Here is a 13,087-nt window from a genome sequence, read left to right on the forward strand (position 1 = left end):
GAGACATCAAGAAGCTAATAGACAGATCACAATCCCTCATTAGAGGCTAATTAGAAAAATACAGATCACTATTACCCGGACCACTGATTAATACACATTAATACTCTCTCCACCTCTCTCTCTCTCTCTTATTATTCCATCGTCTCCTCATCACTTCGCTCTCATTTTCTTTTCCCCTCTCGCTCGTTCTCTCAATTAGTGGTTAATAAGGAGAAAATGAGAGGATTGCTCTGTTGCTTGCGTCAAGTACTCAACTTTTCTAAACAGTATTGGACAAACAGTGTGTCACTGTGTGTTGAGCTCACTGAGGAGTTTAATTATAGAAGGACTCATCAGTGGTACAACAACAACTGTACAGACTACAAAAGTGAGTTCTTACTATATATTTGATCAGTTGGGACCATTTTCTTACAGCGGAGAGCTCTACTCTTGCATCCTGTAACTTGCTCCAGTTTTTGGTGTTTCGTCTGCTTCTCCGTCAGTGAGTGATTTTTTATATTTCCCAACATGCCCTGAAAATAAACCCCAAGAGATCACGCCTGAGCTTTTTTTTGCATCAAGTGGGCGGCTGCGGTGCCAACTCTGACACGTTCAGCGCTGCACTGCAGGCACACGCACCATCAGGGCTCTGTCGCTCGCACTTTAACTCCCTACACAAACATCACGCCGCAGTTTTGGCAATTTTAAAATAACCAGACTCAATGAGAGAGAGGTGAGCGTTTTCTTTAGTGAGAAAAAAACAGTAGGTTTACTGCGCTCTCAGTGCTGCTATCAGGTGCACGAGGCACACGCTGAAAATTCAGATGAGGTTCCCAGATGGTGGCGAGAGGTTCAATGTACAGTTATTCGCATATGTAACAAAAAAAGATCTGAACATAAGTCCTGTCATTATGACTCCAGATGAGTTTGCTGGGAAAATAAAGGAGTAGAAAGAAGAAAAAGACTTACAAGAAATGGAGAGGAAAAAGAGAGGAATGACTAATTTTATTACAACACCAGAACCACCTTCAGTAAAGCATTGTAAAGGAAAAGCTTGAGGATTTTAAGAACATTTGGCCCTCCTTCATTGCTTTTCTCTCATAATGACTCTTTATCAGAGAGCTCTTAGATGATCGGTTGACGTCTGGTTAGGGTCGTGTTTTTTTTTCTTTCCTCTTAAGTCATTTAATTTTTCTTTTTCTTTGTTTTGTCAGCCTGTACGTTCTACAACTGCGTGAACACAAACACAACTTCAATAAAAATACATATGACAAACAAAAAGAAAGGAATGAGAGAGAAGAGGAAGGGAAGAAAGAGAGCAGAGAAGATAAACCTCCAGAAGAAGAGCAAGCAACGCAGTGAGAGTAAACCCTGACTTAAAACACAAACAGTATAATCGACTAATCGGTCGTTTTAATCGACAAAGATTTCTTCAGTTGATTAGTCGTTTTTTATGCTTTTTCATGCTGAATGACTTATTTTCAAGAAACGTATGAGCACATCTCTGGTAAACACAAGATTTAAAGTGGCGCTTTTGTTCATTCTTTGTGGAGAAACTTTTACAGATCTGTCGATTAAATCAACTAATAGATTAGTCGACAAAATCGTATGCGTGTTAGTCAACTAAGAATTTCTTTGGTTGAGGATAGCCCTGATAATAAAAACACACCACCACACCGAAATGCCAGAAAATACCAGAACATGCAAGGTAAATCAATCGCTGTGTTTGTGTAGTTAACATGTTCTGAGCGACTTTTTCCTTTTCAGCCGGTAATTTGGGGCAGCTGACACGCACTGTCCTGCTCTACCAAAGAAAACACACCCACCTGCTTCCCCCTCACCTGTCCCACATACACTTTATGAAGTGCAGGTGAGCAGCGGAAGCCTCAGCCATTAGAGACACGCTAATACACTTCAAACAAAATCTAACTTGTTGTGCTCCCCCTGCAGCCCCGCATTGGGCCTCAATCGCTCTGGTAACAGGCCTCCAGTCAGAACTTTTCGGACACCACCCAGCGTCTCCCCCTCCCTCAGCCTCATCATCACAGATAAGCCATCTGATAACATCTGATACTGTCAGAAACAGTGTTGACTGCTGCTGGTACCAGAGGACCACGAGCACCTGGCGCTCTGTGACACACCTGTGTTTGGGTTAGTCACACTTCCTAAAGGATGTTATTGTGTCTGCCTGGATGAGCAAACAATTATGGCAGATGACGATGGTTTTATCTTCAAATGGTGGAAAGATGCAGATGATTGAGCGGCTTATCTTCAGTAACACAAAGAGAGAGAGGAATCGGGAATTTAAAGCACTGAGCTTTGAGGATTACTTCATAATAAAACTTGGAACTAGAAAACTATTTTTTAATATCTAGGAAAGCATTTGTCTAAATGTAAATTATTATGATTATTTTGAGCAGATGTTTTAATTTTCCTAGAAAATTCTCAGATTTACAGCATATGGACAGGGTTACACGGTAACTTTCTTGTGGCTGCCTACATTTTCTGTCATTTTCCGGCAATTTTAAGGATGTTACCGTAAAATAACTGCTAAAACTAATGTGTAAACTCTTTATCATGTGATCCAGAGAGGAGTGGACATTGCCACGGACATTCAATACAACCAAATACAACCACACCACGACCTCAGCCTCCCAAAACAACCGTACAGTAGAACTAAATAATGCCAACCAACAAAAATGTAAAATTGTGAACATCACAAAGTAGATATTAAAGTAAATAAAGTAAATATTTGTTGCAGGACTGTTGTGTTGGATTCAATTAGATTATACAAGTACGAGATATTGTGTCCCCTCCGTGTGATGAAATACTTTTAATTCCGCATTCAAATATTTGCAAGTAAGTTGCCTAAATGCTGAAATCTATTGTGTGGTTTAAGCATTAGACTGCAGACAATGGTGGGCAGTAAATAATGCTTGTATGGCTGCTTTCTGTTGAGGATAAAGGGCATCCCTGCGTGCTGTGTGTGGTATCCCAGCACTCGACCCTGAAGCCTCGTTGAGAGGAAGATATATTGAGCTTTAATACAACGCTCTCGAGTGGACGGACGACGACCCTCCACATCAGACTAGAAATCACTGCTGCTGATAGTTTTACTGTGTGTCGTGAAAGAGTGTGAATATGCACACATTGTAATGGTTTGTGTGTGACAAAGAAATGGGTGTACTGTATATATCATTTACACACACACACCGCCTGTGTAGCCCTGGTGAGCGCGGCGCGGCGTGAGCCCCCGCCGTCGATACGCCCCTCCGATCTCCCCCGTCAGCAAACACAGGAGAACAAAGAGGCCTGTGGCAGCGCCAGCGGGTATAGATCTTCTCCTCTGTGTTCTTGCTCGGCGGGGTCACACAGGAGCCGCTCACAGTTCAACCTCCTCTCTACGCGACTGATCAGCCGCTGCTAATGAGACTGGACCCTCTCCAGTCTGCAGGACCCTGAACCGGCCCACCCAGAGGAAAACCACATAGAGTCCAGGAGTCCACGCAGATACAAGCAGCGTAGTTCAAACTGTGATTCCAGATAAAACTAATCAAAAGCAATCAATTATTGGTTATAGACATTATCGGTTAAGCCCCCTATAGTCAAAGTTAACTTAGTAGAGAGACACTGACTCAGTGTGTGTGATGGATTTTACACTAAAATATGCATCTCAGAGGAAAAAGAGTTTGTAAATACTAGTGGTGCAGTTCAACAAGCCCACAGTTCAGTTTGTATTGCGGTTTTTGGGTCACGGTTTCGGTTCCGTTTGTAATGCACATAAGGGAGAAGAAAGACATAACCATTTCCAAAGTGTTTGAACTCCAAAAAATATGAATAGATAGACTGATTGATAGTAATGAATGATATTTCTATATTATATGAAGCCATAACAATGATTTTATACCTGAAATAAGGCTACTTAATGGTCAAGTAGGTCTATGTTCAGATAATTGCCTCTTCTATGTCTCTGGCAACTCATGAAATAATTAACCGGCCTGTATTAGTGGTTCAACAAGCCCGCGGTTCGGTTCGAACGTCATTGAGCGGTTTGTTTTTTTTACGGTTCGGTTTTGCATCTCTGGTAAACACCCTTCATTATTTATTTTCAATATACCGGCATAAAAAAGTGATACAAGACAAACATGTTTTAAACAGGTTTGACTAAAATACATTTTCATTACATCAAGAGAGTAATATCCATATTTCCCAAGGGGGATTTAAGCTGATGATATTTTAGTGGATATTTGATAACGACAAATTTCTATAAATAAATATTATTGATATAAATATAATTAAGTATTGTATGTCTTTGTCTGAATGGAAATGTGTCTGACAACAGTTTCTTTATACTTTATAGGGCTTTAACATGTCCTTTAAACACCACATTATGATTTAAAAAATCTTATATCATAACAGATAAATATTTATTTTATATTATTTAGATTCTTATTTAATAATCAGGATTAGAATTAGTTGAGGTCACAGGCTTCAACACAACATAAAGCATCAGCAGCATTTTTGTCCTATCAGAAGAGATTATGAATAAAAGACCAATATAAGTCAAATATATCAACAATTACTGTCTGCTGGTGTAATTACTAATAACTTTTGAATGTAACACTCGTGTCCTTCATAAAATGAATAAACTTGCAGTTACACTTTGATCTTCTACAATTAGAATAAATCCATATTTCTAATAATTACCGAAAAAATGCCACAATAGGGCAACAGACACCTGTTTCCAATGAAAAAGCTTTTATTAAAATTCTCAAAACAGGTAAAATTGCACTGGAAACCTGTTTGATGATCCCACCAGACACATTTTCAACTCACTCTCTGAACTGGATTATTATTGTGGATATTTCACGGCGTGAAAGACTTTTCTTATGTGAAACTCTGCTACCGTCGCAACTTGATGTGCTATAATGGTGTCATTTACATTGAAACAATCCACAGCATGCATCCCATAATCATTCAGTGATTGATTTGTAATTGCACTAATAGGGTCGCGACCGAGACAATGGGATGTGTAAAGCAGAGTCCCGGCTCTCACTCGGCCTCACAGACTCGCAGCGGGCCTGCTGAGCGCTGCCTGTGTGGTCTGTGGGGACAATTAGCACAATCTCCATACTAATGGCAGCCTGTAATGGACACTGCTGAGCCTGCCAGCCACTGTGTGTGTGTGTGTGTGTGTTTGCATATTATACATGTGTGTGTGTGTGAGAGAATGTTTTGCATACGCGCATATCCTTCAGTGTGAGTGCCTTCCTGTGTGTAGTTGAGCGTCTGCCTGCCCTCTGGTGTGTGTGTTAAGTGCACATGAGTTCCTGTGTTTATGTATTTATGTGTGTGTAAGTAGCCAGTAGCCTGTATTTTACTGAGGTGAACCCCCCCCCCCACACACACACACACACACACACACACACACCACCACCACTACCCCCTTTGCTCGCGGCTCTAACCCTGATCCGCGGCCACTCATTAGCACCATAATAAAGAGTTGAGACGACACGTAAAAGGTTATATACTGCTGGACTGCTGTTTTCGTATCAATTATCAGGCCTGTGATTTATGGCCCAGACCCGATGCTATTCTCTGAGGAGAATTGGGGGAGTGTTTACACCCCTACACAGCGGGGTGAGGGGGTCAATCCTGGCAAACTTTGACCTTTGAGGCAACGGTTGCACCCTCACTGATGGGAGCCTGCGAACAGCTAAGCGGCACTGGAAGTGACCGAATCAATCAGTGGATCTTTAAGGATGCATGTGTAAGTAATCTGTACTGTTTCCTGTGCTTTAACATGTTTGAACTGTCACATCCCAACCCTGTCTCCTACAAGATTACGTTCCCATACAACTAAACCGCATTCTCAATTACATTTCGAGGGAAACGTATTTTCTCCCGAATTATGAACGCACTTTTAAACAGTTTTAAACACATGGTTAACATTTTAAATTGGAACAAAACAAAACAAAAAATGCAACAAAACTACTTGGTTAGGTTTCATAAAAATACATCATGATTTGGCTTAAAATAATTATGAAATTTAAACAAAACAAAACAAAACTACTTCGTTAGGCAACAAAACTTCTTGGCTAGGTTTAATATAAAAACATAATGATTAAAATGAGTCCCCCCTACGCGGACTATCAATACAAATGTGTTTTTGATACGTCAAAAACCATGACAAAATACATTTGCCTCGAAACGCATGCAGTTTTACACAATTTTTAGGAGACCAGGCTGCACATGCATAAATGAGGGAGTCCATGCTCTGATAATTCCGCTCTTTCACCCGGACACTTTGCAGTCCCCTAAAAATGTCTTCCTTTTATTCAAATTCAAAAACAATACCAAAAAAATGCACATTTGATAATCTATAATGGCTGCCACTCCTGCTTATGAAGCCACTGAATGATGTCGGGACGTCATGTATTTGGAAAGTGAAGCTATCACGCCTGGCGTGCCTTTGACGTACAGTATTGGCTTCCGTCAAGCTCCTCCACGGCTGGGAGACTTGCAACGAGCACAAGTGACATGCTGTAATGAGGTCTGTGTGTGACACAAGGCAAACACACACATACTCTATATCATATATATGTGTGTGTGTGTGTGTGTGTGTGTGTGTGTGTGTGTGTGTGAGTTCCTGGCTGCCATCCAGGCGTGCAGCTGGATTGGTGTGGTCTTTGCTGTCTGTCTGCGCTGCTCCTCAGCAGCATGTGTTTAACCCCAGCGTTTGGCCTCCCTGCCCTCTCTATCTGCCTGACTGATTTGTTGGGCTCCGGGGACACGACGGAAAGATGTGAGGTTGCGTGTGTGTGTGTGTGTGTGCCACTTCTGCTACAGAAAAAAATACCCCCTCTGCCTTTACCCCAAGCCTTTCCTACACACACACACATACACTAAACCAGGTCTTTGATGTGAGATCAGAGGCAGCTGTGATGCAAGTCGATCAGGTGCGTAGAGAGAAGTAGAAAGAGGGAAAACGGAGAGAGGGGAAGAAGGAAAGATGGCCTCTGTTAAAACAAGGCTGCTGTTTTAACGACCCCTGGGCCCTGCACTCATTATGACCCTCTCCCTCTCTCCTATCTATCTGTCTGTCTTTCTCTCACACACTCGAGCCTCCCTCTCTGTCTCGACAGAGAAGCAGCGCTGTTCGTGTGGGCCGATCACAGTAGGCGATGGAGGCAGATACGGCGACTACAAGATGTGTTATGACTCATGTTTCGGCAGAGCATTCTGTTGACCGTCTAACAGGTGCTGATGGTCACCACAAAAGACCCCCCCACACACACACAGAGATTTCCCCACGCTACTGTAAAGCCCCACCGCCAGACTTATAGAAATCCTGTCTGTCTCCGACAAGCCGTGTGGTCCGCACAGCCTGACACACTGAAACGTTTGAAGATACACCGGCCTGCATGGAGGCCGTAACAAACACACACAGATACACACACTCCATCCACAAATACACAATCACGTATAAAACAACACATAAATCTAAATACATGAGGATAAAAAACAGTCCACGTTTGCTCTCTCCAGCCCTTTTAGGATGAAGGGAAGGAGGTAAAAAGCCAAGAAGAGTTTCCCCTCCTGCCAGGATGAAAGCCTCTTTTACTTGGGAGAACATTAGGAGAACAAACTACCATCACAACAGGAGGGGGAACAGTCGACCGCGGCGTGCTCTCACATCAAACACAACCACCATTAATATTGTAATGCTTCCTCCCCGAGTGTTTGAAATCAAGAACAAGACTACCAGTGTGGTCAGCGAGAGAGCTGGGTGCACATGTCACATAGCTTTAAAAACAGGATGAACAACACAGAGGATGCAGTGTGTGATGCTGTCAGGTAAAAATGAAATCACAGTTCTTTTCTTTTCTCTTATTTTTTAAGTTATTAAATGGTTTCTGAAAGGATTTATCAATGCGTGTTGGTCTTAAACTTGAGTAAAGATTAAAAACACTCAGATCAACTATTGTTTTTGACATGTTGTTTTGTCATGATTTCATGACATTTGTTTGTCTGAATTCACCTTGGATGCTTGTTCTCTCGTCTTTTTCCTAGTATCTTTCTATCAGCTAACACTTCCACTTGTGTTGTCCATGTTTACACCTTGAAATTAATTTAGTTTTCTTACCAAACTTTGTTCGTGACAGATCGCACCGACACGAGATCACAAAACAAAGAGGAACATAAAAAAGCAACTAGGCATATGGTGAGTGTGACTGTTGATGCATGGAGTGCACATGCAAGTCCACCTGATATACACCCTGGGAATAATAGCGGGCAGCGGATACTATATGTGTATGCATGAGCATCGAGTGGTTGCTATTGATCTCATGCGGCTTGCCTGTGGGATGTAAACACCGTGTCTTTCAGCAGGAAGCTCCACTCAATACGAGCAGCCGTCAACGACTGCTACACGGAAAACACGGTGCGCAGGCGTTATCAAATCAGCACACACAGCTAGACCTAGTGTGTGTGTGTGTGTGTGTGTGTGTGTGCTTGCACAAATAAGTGTTTGAAAAGTATGCACACACATGCACTGCTGGTAGGTTAAAACTGTGATTATTTTACTTGTTTAATGACTGAATGACCACAAGCTCCTGACAGCAGTAATATACTAAGATGTAAGTCACATCACCTAAACGTGTGCTCCTTCAAACACACACACACTAAGCATGTAAGCCGTGTCTGGAACAAGCTCAAACCCGTCAAACTTCACCACCGAGATAATCCACGTGCCAAATCTAAGATGAATCTGTGTAATATTGATTGTGTTCGGGCGCCGCACTAGTCCGCTAACAACCCGTGAATAACCGACCGTGGAGGACACTTACACTCTGCGCGCATCTGGTGGAGAATCCTCAATGTGTGTTACGCTTACATGTTTCCCCTCTATTAACTTCCTGCAGGATTTCTTTTTCACTCAGGTGAAGATCTGGCGAGTCTCTCAACGCCCTCTTATCCCCGTGAGAGGAGTCTTCAACAGCCCGTCACTGATTCAAAGGCCTGGAGCACATGTTGTGTTGTGTTGCTGTGTTTGTGTTAAATACCTATAGTCAGATTCAATACTAGCCTATTTAAGATTTCAAGTATCATCTTACCAAAGTGAAGTAAGTAAATAAAATAATACTCACATTAATTGTGCATGTACAGTTTATTGTACAGGTGGAGAGTTATTTAGAAAGGTAATATTTTGAAATGTAATGTCGTCGACACACCAAGTTGACGTCAAAGAACTGGCAAAGCTGATAAAGGCAGACTGATGTGCTTCACCCACATTATTTTCAGTTAAAAGTCACAAACAGCAAAAAATGCCAGCTGGCCGTCAGAACATGCATGACAGGAAACAACTAGATAGTAGACTGAACTCAAATTAAAAAAAAAAAAAATCACATTGGCAAAAAAAAAAAAACGCCACTGTCATTTACGAGACTGTGAATCTGTCTGTAATTGGTCCAGTTATATGCTAGTAATACAAATTAGGGCTGCCCCTTCTTAGTCGATTAGTAATTTTTTATGCTTATTTCCAAGAAACTTATGATCACATCTCTGGTAAACACAAGATTTAAAGTGGTGCTTTTGTGTGATTCTTTGTGGAGGAACTCAGTTTCACAGATCTGTCGATTAAATCAACTCATTGATTAGTCGACAAAATCGTATGAGTGTTAGTCGACTAAGTTTTTTTTTTTTTGTTCGAGCCCTAATACAAATTGAGAATATGTCTGATAAAATGTTGCAACTGACACTGTAAAGTTTTGTTTTGTTGGCGTTGTCAGCAGGACTGTTTCACTTAATTTATAACATGAGATCATGCTCCTTTCACGTTCATTTTGACGTGTTTCACGAATAAAAAAAAACTGCCTATTTGCAGCGACTCATGGATAAGCATGCAAGAGACGTGCAGGCTCTACTGTAATTTGCGAGCGACAAACATTTATGAACAGGATTTGCAGCGCTCACAGATCGCTTTTATGAAACTGGCTTCAGGTCAGCGAGGTTATTTGTTAAAGTAGAGAAAAGAAGGAGGTGAGAAAGTTGTATTAAATTGGTGATCTCACTGATAAACATTGGGGGAAAGAACATGCACTGTACTTAAGTACATTTTTGAGTTACTTGTGAGTGTTTTAATTTTATGCTACTTCCTACCTCTACTCCACTACATTTCAGAGGGAAATATTGTACTTTTTACTTCACTACATTTATTTGATGACTTTAGTCACTAGCTACTTTGCAGATGAAGATTTTAAAAAATATATAATGAGTATATGAAATACAATGCATTGTTTTATAGTCAATTAAACCGCCCAACAGTATAACAAATATTAAAAATAGCTCTATTGCAGCCGGCTAAAACATTAAAATGCATATCACATGTTACTGCATCAACAATAATAATCTAATATTATAATATATAATAACATAACAACTAAAGAGCCAATTTGTCTGCATAGTGAGGACTTCTACTTGTAACAATGTGTTTTTTAAATTGTGGTATTAGTACTTTTTACTGAAATAAAAGATCTTAATATTTCTTCCACCACTGCTGATACAATATGTTATACTGCCAGCTGGATAACATCTTTTTTGTTCAGTGGCCTTCGTGGATCTCTTTGTCTACTCTGCAGGTGAGGGTTTTCACTTCTCTGACAGCCACAACCAGGCGTTTGGCATGTAACAAGTATCACAACACAGGGGCTCTCAAACATCTGGCTCCAGTTATCACAGCTCTCACTCAGCTCTGCCACTACAGTAAGACACACACACACACACACATACACACACCACTCTGTCAGCGTCTGGCCACGGTGTGTGTTTGCCACTCCACTCCTCCGGTTTCCCAACTGGTGTTTCTGGTAAAGGGCCATTTTAGTTCCAGCTTGGGCCTGCGGCGGAAAGCATCTCCCTGAGGAAAATAAGCATGACTCGCTCCAGTGAAGACATCTGCCCTTTGAAAGCGAGCGTGGTTGTTTGAACAGCTGTCAGAGAGCACACCGTGCGTCTCAGACATTCCCTGATAAAACAGAGACCGGGAGGGAAAAATCGACAGAAGACAGATGCTAAACGGACAGAAGGAGACGTCCACCGGCAGTGATGGGAGGAGGTGCTCTATACCTGCATGTTGTGTGGACTGACAAGGAGCACTTGGTCATCTGTGCTCAGAACTGGAGACTATGTGTCATGGCCTCAAAACGTTTTGATTTGTTCAGAGGACAGTCGATATAAGCATCACCATTTCACTCCAGATTAAAAAATACTTCAACATTTAGTTGACCACCAGGGACCAACTCCATTCAGTTTTGAGGCCAGTGCCTTGCTTAATACCTGACATGGAGACCGAAGCACTCGGAGGAAACCCACAGACACGGGGAGAACACGTAACCCAACAGAAGGACATTTCAATTATGAAGAAAACTTAAAAAGTATAAAAGTAGGTTTTTATGGTTTAGTTTGTACTTCAGAGAGTATTTGCATCGCCGTCGCCGCAGCAGTATAGACACACTCTCAAAACCCAAGAAGATTTCAAGCTTAACAGTTAAGACTTTAGGTCCTGAAGTGACTGTCTGCTACCCAGTCAAGAGGAACAAGTGTATGTCAGACTTAGAAAAGTGCCGGGAGCTCAATTGCATTAAAGCTCTTAGTTTGCCTGAGCTCCAATCTAATTGGATAAAGCTGGAAAAGCAGCTTCCAATGTGCACCAATCCATTTTTTTTCTTCCCAAACTCATTTTTTTTTCGTGGAGGAGAGATGCTCCCCATGTTCTCCTCCTCCTCGTCTTTTGTCCTTGTCAACATTCCCCAAATGAGATTCCCAAAATCAGGAGGTGAGAGGAGCACGCATGCACGAGTGCACAGAGCAAACATTGTCAGACAGACACACCTCTCACACCAGCAGCAGCAGCAGCAGCACGCCGGCTGGCTGGCTGGCTGGCTGGCTGGCATCCTCTTTCCTTTCCCGTCCTTATTAAAATTCCATATTGAGATTCCTTGCTGCCACTCCGCCTCCCCGGCCCTGTCACTCAGCCACCAAACCAGCGACAAAATCAGCAAGTTTCAACAAAGACGCACACATATGCATAGAGGCACACAAATCCAAACTTTTCTTAAGACAACTCGTCCCTGCTCCCGCCCTTTATGTGTGGGATGAAAGTTTCCTTTAGGTGATATGTATGAGAGCGTGTATCAGCGTCCCCCCCCCCCCCCCCCCTGTCTTCGCCCCTGTACATCTATGCCCCCCCCTTCTCATTGTCATTATTTTCGATGGTGTCCCCCTCTGATCTGCCGGCTGCTCTCTCTCTCCTCTCTCTGTCTTCCTCTGGTCCCTTTCATCTGTCAGGCGCTCCTCTGGCGACCGCCACTGAGGGGGTTTGATTTCCCATCATGCCTAGCATTGCCTCCCTGACTCCCGGCTCCCTCTCTCTCCCCCACCCCCTCTCTCCCTCTGAGGCGAGTGTTGTGCCCCCGCGTCGTTGGGCAATTATCCCCGGGAGTAATGAGGAGCGGCTCTCCCTCCGCGCCGCACTGACTGACACCTCTCCCACTCATTTGTCAACAAATCAGACGGCTGGTGTGGGCGGCCATATTGAGCTGAGGGTTGTCGTTGGGAAGCTGAGGCGCTTCGCCGCGTCTCTCCTCTCTCTCTCTCTCTTTCTCTATCCTCCTCCATCCCTTCCTCTCTATCTCTGCCACCTCGTTATCTCTGACAGGGTGTCATTCGTTCCAACTCTCACTCCTCCTGTGTCAACCCTCCACACGCTCCGATGTATTTGTGTTCCTCAGCCGCCAAGAAAAGTCTGACTTCCAATAGGCCTAATGGTCATATGTGGCTAATGATCACTAAGCTGAATAAGTGACACTATTCAATTTATTTGTGTCAAAGTCAGTCCCAGCCAGCCGCTGTAAACACTTTGTCCAAACTACGATAAAGACTAGAGTGCAAAAGGGAAAATATTTCCAGATATGTCTTTACTCACAAAGGCTCCTTTCAATTTGTCACCATTAGTCGATGCAGCTGTAGAGGATATGTAAATGTCATCTGCCCTGTGATGTCAGGGTGAGCGAGGTCTTAGATGTGCCAATTAAACTCTGTATATTAC

The 13,087-nt window shown here is 42.6% G+C and overlaps 1 protein-coding gene across 2 annotated transcripts in view; it reads right to left on the bottom strand.

Annotated features, from left to right (window-relative positions):
• The window catches only part of rnf220b (ring finger protein 220b), a 35,688-nt gene that overhangs the window by 19,947 nt on the left and 2,654 nt on the right, over positions 1-13,087 (bottom strand). The gene's annotated exons all lie outside the window — the stretch shown is intronic.

Source organism: Sebastes umbrosus, chromosome 5, assembly GCF_015220745.1.
Source record: "Sebastes umbrosus isolate fSebUmb1 chromosome 5, fSebUmb1.pri, whole genome shotgun sequence".
NCBI lineage: Eukaryota > Metazoa > Chordata > Actinopteri > Perciformes > Sebastidae > Sebastes > Sebastes umbrosus.